Below are 12,083 nucleotides of genomic sequence, written 5' to 3' on the forward strand. Positions count from 1 at the left end.
CCTATCCCTTACATCACCAATGCACATCTAAAATGTCACTCTAATAACAACTCAGCAAGCACACCAAAACCACAACTACACTGACACAAGTACATGTCACTAGCACCCCTTCAGCTCATTCACAAACCTGACACAAATCACAGCCAGTCTAAGACTAAGCCTAGCACAGGCAAAAGCCTCTTCTCTTCCTCAGTATCACACTCTGCTGTCACAACATCTCTTCCTACTGTCTCAATCACGTCATTTCATAACACACACCTACTGCCACACACAACATTTGGAAACCTTACATCAACTTTACACTAGATAGCTGCATGTTCCAAATCTTTCTCACTCACATACTTTCACTCACACTACTGCTTAAATACACTCTAGCGCTCTAAAATTAGCTTGCATTACCTAATATTTATTTTTCTCTAACGCCTACAAAGCTTCTGGTGCCTGTATGCCACTATCACATACTGACTGCACACAGACCCACAACAATTAACTTTATTCATCTTCATGGCTGCAGCTGATGCCATAATTGTTTCAGCACCATAAATAAACATGGGAAGGAAGATGTCTCTTTAATCATTAAGTGTGTAAGCTACCCCTTTACAGGAAGTTCATTTAACATTATGTTTCAAGTAACTTTCCTAGTGGCCTTGCTATCCAGCTGCAGCCTCATAATACAGACTGCAGGTGACACCTCATCAGATTCTTAACTGAAGCATATCTGCCTGTGTAATAAGCCACTGCCCTTCACCTAAAAACCAACTATTACAGCAAATCTGTGGTGCACAAGCATGTCATGTACAAATTTCACTGGTGTGACGCACAAAGTATTTTCCCACATGTCTGGCAATCTGCCACTACATATAGTTACCTAAATTAAATTCAAAAGTGTCAGCCAATGAATACCACAACACTGAAGTGTTTAGAAAGCAGACCAGTATGCTAGTATTAACATATAGTATTTAGATGTGAGGCTCTACTATTTTGACAGCACTTTGAATCCCATCAATGTCATACAAGTCGATGCTGTTCACAATTACAGCTGATGCACCTCTCATCCTGTGTCTAGCAGAAAGATTGGACAAACCCTGCATGCAATATTCATCATGTCACATACACAGAAGCTCTAGCACATAAGCAGATACAGAGGCAGTCAAGACACAAAACACTAGCAAGCTTCAGGATTTTGGAATAGACAGCAACATCACAAACCAGTTTGTGTCACATGACACCAGTAGCTACTCAGTTATTAACTGCTTTCAGATACTAAATCTATCACTCTTTGTTTTGCACTAGCAATTCTTCCTGTAATAACAACATTCACCAAACTGGAATACATCTGACTGACATTTCACAGGAACATAACTACAGCTACTAACACAATGCTAACCTGGTTTCTCTTACCACATGTCCCCTCAACATTTTAGGCTCATTCACACATCTCCATCACAGTGTTTCACTGTTGCCAAGTAGACCTGCCCTGTGTAAACTTGGATCAACACAAATATATCACCTGGTATTGTACTGAAAACGGAACTATGTCCATCATTCCTACTACTACCTCACACAACTCGCATTCACCCATCCATGCGCTAGTAGTGACCTACACTGCTGTGTTTCAAAGTGTGCAATATGAATGGTGTTTTTAATGGTTCGTGAGGCTACTGTGTCTCTTTTTGCAGTCACTATTGTCTTCTGGCGCCTTTGGATGAATAGGAGCTAATCAATAATTTACATGGTCACACACTGTGTCTTCTTGTGCTGTACTTGATGTGTGAGTTAAAAGTTGCCTTGCACTCTGTCATTGAATCGATTAGGATCGTGAGAAAGTACCACTGAAAGAGTAATGCAATTTGTGTTAGCAGTGAAGACAGTTTCGCAAAAATATTCGCTTGTTTTGAGAGTCTTCAAGACCTGCTACCAGCTCCAATCAGCGCCATTTATCCCACACATTAGAGAAGTGTGTTTCATAGGTATGCCTATAAGACACTAAACTCGGAATGTGAGAACATGGCGACAATACGTGCCATCACGTCTTGCTGCCGCCTAGCGGCAGCTGTGTGAACCTGCTGCTGCTGCTCTGGGTGGATGCTGCGAGAGCAAGCGACTCTACGATCTAAGTTTTACATCCAATACTGCCAAATAATACAGTTAACAGAGCTGCCACTTACTAAGAACGACACCTCGCAGTAATTAATTCACAGATTAGCACTCGGCAGGCCTTGTGTTCCTCGCCAGAGCTGCGTAAAGCTACGTCCAAGCTGAACCATATTTGACGCGACGCCATAACTATATATACAATTTCAGAGGGCTCCTCGAATGTACTCGCTTCGGCGGTACATATACTACAATTGGAACGATACAGAGAAGATTAGCATGGCCCCTGCGCAAGGATGACACGCAAAAGCGTGAAGCGTTCCACGTTTTTTTCGCAATCTCACTCTCTCATGTCTCACATCAGCTGCTAATACCCTCAGCCACCTACACAAGTTTCGCTTCATATCTGCATCCACTTGTCACAAACTATGCTGTCCATTTACGCAGTTCTCCTCCACTCTCTTTCATTCACAACAGAACATGATAAAACTGGCAATAAACCTATCCCTTACATCACCAATGCACATCTAAAATGTCACTCTAATAACAACTCAGCAAGCACACCAAAACCACAACTACACTGACACAAGTACATGTCACTAGCACCCCTTCAGCTCATTCACAAACCTGACACAAATCACAGCCAGTCTAAGACTAAGCCTAGCACAGGCAAAAGCCTCTTCTCTTCCTCAGTATCACACTCTGCTGTCACAACATCTCTTCCTACTGTCTCAATCACGTCATTTCATAACACACACCTACTGCCACACACAACATTTGGAAACCTTACATCAACTTTACACTAGATAGCTGCATGTTCCAAATCTTTCTCACTCACATACTTTCACTCACACTACTGCTTAAATACACTCTAGCGCTCTAAAATTAGCTTGCATTACCTAATATTTATTTTTCTCTAACGCCTACAAAGCTTCTGGTGCCTGTATGCCACTATCACATACTGACTGCACACAGACCCACAACATTTAACTTTATTCATCTTCATGGCTGCAGCTGATGCCATAATTGTTTCAGCACCATAAATAAACATGGGAAGGAAGATGTCTCTTTAATCATTAAGTGTGCAAGCTACCGCTTTACAGGAAGTTCATTTAACATTATGTTTCAAGTAACTTTCCTAGTGGCCTTGCTATCCAGCTGCAGCCTCATAATACAGACTGCAGGTGACACCTCATCAGATTCTTAACTGAAGCATATCTGCCTGTGTAATAAGCCACTGCCCTTCACCTAAAAACCAACTATTACAGCAAATCTGTGGTGCACAAGCATGTCATGTACAAATTTCACTGGTGTGACGCACAAAGTATTTTCCCACATGTCTGGCAATCTGCCACTACATATAGTTACCTAAATTAAATTCAAAAGTGTCAGCCAATGAATACCACAACACTGAAGTGTTTAGAAAGCAGACCAGTATGCTAGTATTAACATATAGTATTTAGATGTGAGGCTCTACTATTTTGACAGCACTTTGAATCCCATCAATGTCATACAAGTCGATGCTGTTCACAATTACAGCTGATGCACCTCTCATCCTGTGTCTAGCAGAAAGATTGGACAAACCCTGCATGCAATATTCATCATGTCACATACACAGAAGCTCTAGCACATAAGCAGATACAGAGGCAGTCAAGACACAAAACACTAGCAAGCTTCAGGATTTTGGAATAGACAGCAACATCACAAACCAGTTTGTGTCACATGACACCAGTAGCTACTCAGTTATTAACTGCTTTCAGATACTAAATCTATCACTCTTTGTTTTGCACTAGCAATTCTTCCTGTAATAACAACATTCACCAAACTGGAATACATCTGACTGACATTTCACAGGAACATAACTACAGCTACTAACACAATGCTAACCTGGTTTCTCTTACCACATGTCCCCTCAACATTTTAGGCTCATTCACACATCTCCATCACAGTGTTTCACTGTTGCCAAGTAGACCTGCCCTGTGTAAACTTGGATCAACACAAATATATCACCTGGTATTGTACTGAAAACGGAACTATGTCCATCATTCCTACTACTACCTCACACAACTCGCATTCACCCATCCATGCGCTAGTAGTGACCTACACTGCTGTGTTTCAAAGTGTGCAATATGAATGGTGTTTTTAATGGTTCGTGAGGCTACTGTGTCTCTTTTTGCAGTCACTATTGTCTTCTGGCGCCTTTGGATGAATAGGAGCTAATCAATAATTTACATGGTCACACACTGTGTCTTCTTGTGCTGTACTTGATGTGTGAGTTAAAAGTTGCCTTGCACTCTGTCATTGAATCGATTAGGATCGTGAGAAAGTACCACTGAAAGAGTAATGCAATTTGTGTTAGCAGTGAAGACAGTTTCGCAAAAATATTCGCTTGTTTTGAGAGTCTTCAAGACCTGCTACCAGCTCCAATCAGCGCCATTTATCCCACACATTAGAGAAGTGTGTTTCATAGGTATGCCTATAAGACACTAAACTCGGAATGTGAGAACATGGCGACAATACGTGCCATCACGTCTTGCTGCCGCCTAGCGGCAGCTGTGTGAACCTGCTGCTGCTGCTCTGGGTGGATGCTGCGAGAGCAAGCGACTCTACGATCTAAGTTTTACATCCAATACTGCCAAATAATACAGTTAACAGAGCTGCCACTTACTAAGAACGACACCTCGCAGTAATTAATTCACAGATTAGCACTCGGCAGGCCTTGTGTTCCTCGCCAGAGCTGCGTAAAGCTACGTCCAAGCTGAACCATATTTGACGCGACGCCATAACTATATATACAATTTCAGAGGGCTCCTCGAATGTACTCGCTTCGGCGGTACATATACTACAATTGGAACGATACAGAGAAGATTAGTATGGCCCCTGCGCAAGGATGACACGCAAAAGCGTGAAGCGTTCCACGTTTTTTTCGCAATCTCACTCTCTCATGTCTCACATCAGCTGCTAATACCCTCAGCCACCTACACAAGTTTCGCTTCATATCTGCATCCACTTGTCACAAACTATGCTGTCCATTTACGCAGTTCTCCTCCACTCTCTTTCATTCACAACAGAACATGATAAAACTGGCAATAAACCTATCCCTTACATCACCAATGCACATCTAAAATGTCACTCTAATAACAACTCAGCAAGCACAACAAAACCACAACTACACTGACACAAGTACATGTCACTAGCACCCCTTCAGCTCATTCACAAACCTGACACAAATCACAGCCAGTCTAAGACTAAGCCTAGCACAGGCAAAAGCCTCTTCTCTTCCTCAGTATCACACTCTGCTGTCACAACATCTCTTCCTACTGTCTCAATCACGTCATTTCATAACACACACCTACTGCCACACACAACATTTGGAAACCTTACATCAACTTTACACTAGATAGCTGCATGTTCCAAATCTTTCTCACTCACATACTTTCACTCACACTACTGCTTAAATACACTCTAGCGCTCTAAAATTAGCTTGCATTACCTAATATTTATTTTTCTCTAACGCCTACAAAGCTTCTGGTGCCTGTATGCCACTATCACATACTGACTGCACACAGACCCACAACATTTAACTTTATTCATCTTCATGGCTGCAGCTGATGCCATAATTGTTTCAGCACCATAAATAAACATGGGAAGGAAGATGTCTCTTTAATCATTAAGTGTGCAAGCTACCGCTTTACAGGAAGTTCATTTAACATTATGTTTCAAGTAACTTTCCTAGTGGCCTTGCTATCCAGCTGCAGCCTCATAATACAGACTGCAGGTGACACCTCATCAGATTCTTAACTGAAGCATATCTGCCTGTGTAATAAGCCACTGCCCTTCACCTAAAAACCAACTATTACAGCAAATCTGTGGTGCACAAGCATGTCATGTACAAATTTCACTGGTGTGACGCACAAAGTATTTTCCCACATGTCTGGCAATCTGCCACTACATATAGTTACCTAAATTAAATTCAAAAGTGTCAGCCAATGAATACCACAACACTGAAGTGTTTAGAAAGCAGACCAGTATGCTAGTATTAACATATAGTATTTAGATGTGAGGCTCTACTATTTTGACAGCACTTTGAATCCCATCAATGTCATACAAGTCGATGCTGTTCACAATTACAGCTGATGCACCTCTCATCCTGTGTCTAGCAGAAAGATTGGACAAACCCTGCATGCAATATTCATCATGTTACATACACAGAAGCTCTAGCACATAAGCAGATACAGAGGCAGTCAAGACACAAAACACTAGCAAGCTTCAGGATTTTGGAATAGACAGCAACATCACAAACCAGTTTGTGTCACATGACACCAGTAGCTACTCAGTTATTAACTGCTTTCAGATACTAAATCTATCACTCTTTGTTTTGCACTAGCAATTCTTCCTGTAATAACAACATTCACCAAACTGGAATACATCTGACTGACATTTCACAGGAACATAACTACAGCTACTAACACAATGCTAACCTGGTTTCTCTTACCACATGTCCCCTCAACATTTTAGGCTCATTCACACATCTCCATCACAGTGTTTCACTGTTGCCAAGTAGACCTGCCCTGTGTAAACTTGGATCAACACAAATATATCACCTGGTATTGTACTGAAAACGGAACTATGTCCATCATTCCTACTACTACCTCACACAACTCGCATTCACCCATCCATGCGCTAGTAGTGACCTACACTGCTGTGTTTCAAAGTGTGCAATATGAATGGTGTTTTTAATGGTTCGTGAGGCTACTGTGTCTCTTTTTGCAGTCACTATTGTCTTCTGGCGCCTTTGGATGAATAGGAGCTACTCAATAATTTACATGGTCACACACTGTGTCTTCTTGTGCTGTACTTGATGTGTGAGTTAAAAGTTGCCTTGCACTCTGTCATTGAATCGATTAGTATCGTGAGAAAGTACCACTGAAAGAGTAATGCAATTTGTGTTAGCAGTGAAGACAGTTTCGCAAAAATATTCGCTTGTTTTGAGAGTCTTCAAGACCTGCTACCAGCTCCAATCAGCGCCATTTATCCCACACATTAGAGAAGTGTGTTTCATAGGTATGCCTATAAGACACTAAACTCGGAATGTGAGAACATGGCGACAATACGTGCCATCACGTCTTGCTGCCGCCTAGCGGCAGCTGTGTGAACCTGCTGCTGCTGCTCTGGGTGGATGCTGCGAGAGCAAGCGACTCTACGATCTAAGTTTTACATCCAATACTGCCAAATAATACAGTTAACAGAGCTGCCACTTACTAAGAACGACACCTCGCAGTAATTAATTCACAGATTAGCACTCGGCAGGCCTTGTGTTTCTCGCCAGAGCTGCGTAAAGCTACGTCCAAGCCGAACCATATTTGACGCGACGCCATAACTATATATACAATTTCAGAGGGCCCCTCGAATGTACTCGCTTCGGCGGTACATATACTAAAATTGGAACGATACAGAGAAGATTAGCATGGCCCCTGCGCAAGGATGACACGCAAAATCGTGAAGCGTTCCACATTTTTTTCGCAATCTCACTCTCTCATGTCTCACATCAGCTGCTAATACCCTCAGCCACCTACACAAGTTTCGCTTCATATCTGCACCCACTTGTCACAAACTATGCTGTCCATTTACGCAGTTCTCCTCCACTCTCTTTCATTCACAACAGAACATGATAAAACTGGCAATAAACCTATCCCTTACATCACCAATGCACATCTAAAATGTCACTCTAATAACAACTCAGCAAGCACAACAAAACCACAACTACACTGACACAAGTACATGTCACTAGCACCCCTTCAGCTCATTCACAAACCTGACACAAATCACAGCCAGTCTAAGACTAAGCCTAGCACAGGCAAAAGCCTCTTCTCTTCCTCAGTATCACACTCTGCTGTCACAACATCTCTTCCTACTGTCTCAATCACGTCATTTCATAACACACACCTACTGCCACACACAACATTTGGAAACCTTACATCAACTTTACACTAGATAGCTGCATGTTCCAAATCTTTCTCACTCACATACTTTCACTCACACTACTGCTTAAATACACTCTAGCGCTCTAAAATTAGCTTGCATTACCTAATATTTATTTTTCTCTAACGCCTACAAAGCTTCTGGTGCCTGTATGCCACTATCACATACTGACTGCACACAGACCCACAACATTTAACTTTATTCATCTTCATGGCTGCAGCTGATGCCATAATTGTTTCAGCAGCATAAATAAACATGTGAAGGAAGATGTCTCTTTAATCATTAAGTGTGCAAGCTACCCCTTTACAGGAAGTTCATTTAACATTATGTTTCAAGTAACTTTCCTAGTGGCCTTGCTATCCAGCTGCAGCCTCATAATACAGACTGCAGGTGACACCTCATCAGATTCTTAACTGAAGCATATCTGCCTGTGTAATAAGCCACTGCCCTTCACCTAAAAACCAACTATTACAGCAAATCTGTGGTGCACAAGCATGTCATGTACAAATTTCACTGGTGTGACGCACAAAGTATTTTCCCACATGTCTGGCAATCTGCCACTACATATAGTTACCTAAATTAAATTCAAAAGTGTCAGCCAATGAATACCACAACACTGAAGTGTTTAGAAAGCAGACCAGTATGCTAGTATTAACATATAGTATTTAGATGTGAGGCTCTACTATTTTGACAGCACTTTGAATCCCATCAATGTCATACAAGTCGATGCTGTTCACAATTACAGCTGATGCACCTCTCATCCTGTGTCTAGCAGAAAGATTGGACAAACCCTGCATGCAATATTCATCATGTCACATACACAGAAGCTCTAGCACATAAGCAGATACAGAGGCAGTCAAGACACAAAACACTAGCAAGCTTCAGGATTTTGGAATAGACAGCAACATCACAAACCAGTTTGTGTCACATGACACCAGTAGCTACTCAGTTATTAACTGCTTTCAGATACTAAATCTATCACTCTTTGTTTTGCACTACCAATTCTTCCTGTAATAACAACATTCACCAAACTGGATTACATCTGACTGACATTTCACAGGAACATAACTACAGCTACTAACACAATGCTAACCTGGTTTCTCTTACCACATGTCCCCTCAACATTTTAGGCTCATTCACACATCTCCATCACAGTGTTTCACTGTTGCCAAGTAGACCTGCCCTGTGTAAACTTGGATCAACACAAATATATCACCTGGTATTGTACTGAAAACGGAACTATGTCCATCATTCCTACTACTACCTCACACAACTCGCATTCACCCATCCATGCGCTAGTAGTGACCTACACTGCTGTGTTTCAAAGTGAGCAATATGAATGGTGTTTTTAATGGTTCGTGAGGCTACTGTGTCTCTTTTTGCAGTCACTATTGTCTTCTGGCGCCATTGGATGAATAGGAGCTACTCAATAATTTACATGGTCACACACTGTGTCTTCTTGTGCTGTACTTGATGTGTGAGTTAAAAGTTGCCTTGCACTCTGTCATTGAATCGATTAGTATCGTGAGAAAGTACCACTGAAAGAGTAATGCAATTTGTGTTAGCAGTGAAGACAGTTTCGCAAAAATATTCGCTTGTTTTGAGAGTCTTCAAGACCTGCTACCAGCTCCAATCAGCGCCATTTATCCCACACATTAGAGAAGTGTGTTTCATAGGTATGCCTATAAGACACTAAACTCGGAATGTGAGAACATGGCGACAATACGTGCCATCACGTCTTGCTGCCGCCTAGCGGCAGCTGTGTGAACCTGCTGCTGCTGCTCTGGGTGGATGCTGCGAGAGCAAGCGACTCTACGATCTAAGTTTTACATCCAATACTGCCAAATGATACAGTTAACAGAGCTGCCACTTACTAAGAACGACACCTCGCAGTAATTAATTCACAGATTAGCACTCGGCACTCCTTGTGTTCCTCGCCAGAGCTGCGTAAAGCTACGTCCAAGCCGAACCATATTTGACGCGACGCCATAACTATATATACAATTTCAGAGGGCCCCTCGAATGTACTCGCTTCGGCGGTACATATACTAAAATTGGAACGATACAGAGAAGATTAGCATGGCCCCTGCGCAAGGATGACACGCAAAATCGTGAAGCGTTCCACATTTTTTTCGCAATCTCACTCTCTCATGTCTCACATCAGCTGCTAATACCCTCAGCCACCTACACAAGTTTCGCTTCATATCTGCACCCACTTGTCACAAACTATGCTGTCCATTTACGCAGTTCTCCTCCACTCTCTTTCATTCACAACAGAACATGATAAAACTGGCAATAAACCTATCCCTTACATCACCAATGCACATCTAAAATGTCACTCTAATAACAACTCAGCAAGCACACCAAAACCACAACTACACTGACACAAGTACATGTCACTAGCACCCCTTCAGCTCATTCACAAACCTGACACAAATCACAGCCAGTCTAAGACTAAGCCTAGCACAGGCAAAAGCCTCTTCTCTTCCTCAGTATCACACTCTGCTGTCACAACATCTCTTCCTACTGTCTCAATCACGTCATTTCATAACACACACCTACTGCCACACACAACATTTGGAAACCTTACATCAACTTTACACAAGATAGCTGCATGTTCCAAATCTTTCTCACTCACATACTTTCACTCACACTACTGCTTAAATACACTCTAGCGCTCTAAAATTAGCTTGCATTACCTAATATTTATTTTTCTCTAACGCCTACAAAGCTTCTGGTGCCTGTATGCCACTATCACATACTGACTGCACACAGACCCACAACATTTAACTTTATTCATCTTCATGGCTGCAGCTGATGCCATAATTGTTTCAGCACCATAAATAAACATGGGAAGGAAGATGTCTCTTTAATCATTAAGTGTGCAAGCTACCCCTTTACAGGAAGTTCATTTAACATTATGTTTCAAGTAACTTTCCTAGTGGCCTTGCTATCCAGCTGCAGCCTCATAATACAGACTGCAGGTGACACCTCATCAGATTCTTAACTGAAGCATATCTGCCTGTGTAATAAGCCACTGCCCTTCACCTAAAAACCAACTATTACAGCAAATCTGTGGTGCACAAGCATGTCATGTACAAATTTCACTGGTGTGACGCACAAAGTATTTTCCCACATGTCTGGCAATCTGCCACTACATATAGTTACCTAAATTAAATTCAAAAGTGTCAGCCAATGAATACCACAACACTGAAGTGTTTAGAAAGCAGACCAGTATGCTAGTATTAACATATAGTATTTAGATGTGAGGCTCTACTATTTTGACAGCACTTTGAATCCCATCAATGTCATACAAGTCGATGCTGTTCACAATTACAGCTGATGCACCTCTCATCCTGTGTCTAGCAGAAAGATTGGACAAACCCTGCATGCAATATTCATCATGTCACATACACAGAAGCTCTAGCACATAAGCAGATACAGAGGCAGTCAAGACACAAAACACTAGCAAGCTTCAGGATTTTGGAATAGACAGCAACATCACAAACCAGTTTGTGTCACATGACACCAGTAGCTACTCAGTTATTAACTGCTTTCAGATACTAAATCTATCACTCTTTGTTTTGCACTAGCAATTCTTCCTGTAATAACAACATTCACCAAACTGGATTACATCTGACTGACATTTCACAGGAACATAACTACAGCTACTAACACAATGCTAACCTGGTTTCTCTTACCACATGTCCCCTCAACATTTTAGGCTCATTCACACATCTCCATCACAGTGTTTCACTGTTGCCAAGTAGACCTGCCCTGTGTAAACTTGGATCAACACAAATATATCACCTGGTATTGTACTGAAAACGGAACTATGTCCATCATTCCTACTACTACCTCACACAACTCGCATTCACCCATCCATGCGCTAGTAGTGACCTACACTGCTGTGTTTCAAAGTGTGCAATATGAATGGTGTTTTTAATGGTTCGTGAGGCTACTGTGTCTCTTTTTGCAGTCACTATTGTCTTCTGGCGCCATTGGAT

The 12,083-nt window shown here is 41.8% G+C and overlaps 4 non-coding genes across 4 annotated transcripts; all 4 read left to right on the forward strand.

Annotated features, from left to right (window-relative positions):
* The first annotated feature begins 2,318 nt into the window (after positions 1-2,318).
* LOC124803823 lies at positions 2,319-2,425 on the forward strand. Its single transcript, XR_007017298.1, has one exon. It is a non-coding gene; the product is annotated as a U6 spliceosomal RNA (small nuclear RNA).
* A 2,487-nt stretch (positions 2,426-4,912) lies between these two features.
* LOC124803829 lies at positions 4,913-5,019 on the forward strand. Its single transcript, XR_007017303.1, has one exon. It is a non-coding gene; the product is annotated as a U6 spliceosomal RNA (small nuclear RNA).
* A 2,487-nt stretch (positions 5,020-7,506) lies between these two features.
* LOC124803786 lies at positions 7,507-7,613 on the forward strand. Its single transcript, XR_007017264.1, has one exon. It is a non-coding gene; the product is annotated as a U6 spliceosomal RNA (small nuclear RNA).
* Positions 7,614-10,100: 2,487 nt separating this feature from the next.
* Positions 10,101-10,207, forward strand: LOC124803787. The gene has a single exon (XR_007017265.1). It is a non-coding gene; the product is annotated as a U6 spliceosomal RNA (small nuclear RNA).
* Positions 10,208-12,083: the final 1,876 nt, after the last annotated feature.

The sequence above is a fragment of the Schistocerca piceifrons genome, chromosome 6 (genome assembly GCF_021461385.2).
Source record: "Schistocerca piceifrons isolate TAMUIC-IGC-003096 chromosome 6, iqSchPice1.1, whole genome shotgun sequence".
Lineage (NCBI taxonomy): Eukaryota > Metazoa > Arthropoda > Insecta > Orthoptera > Acrididae > Schistocerca > Schistocerca piceifrons.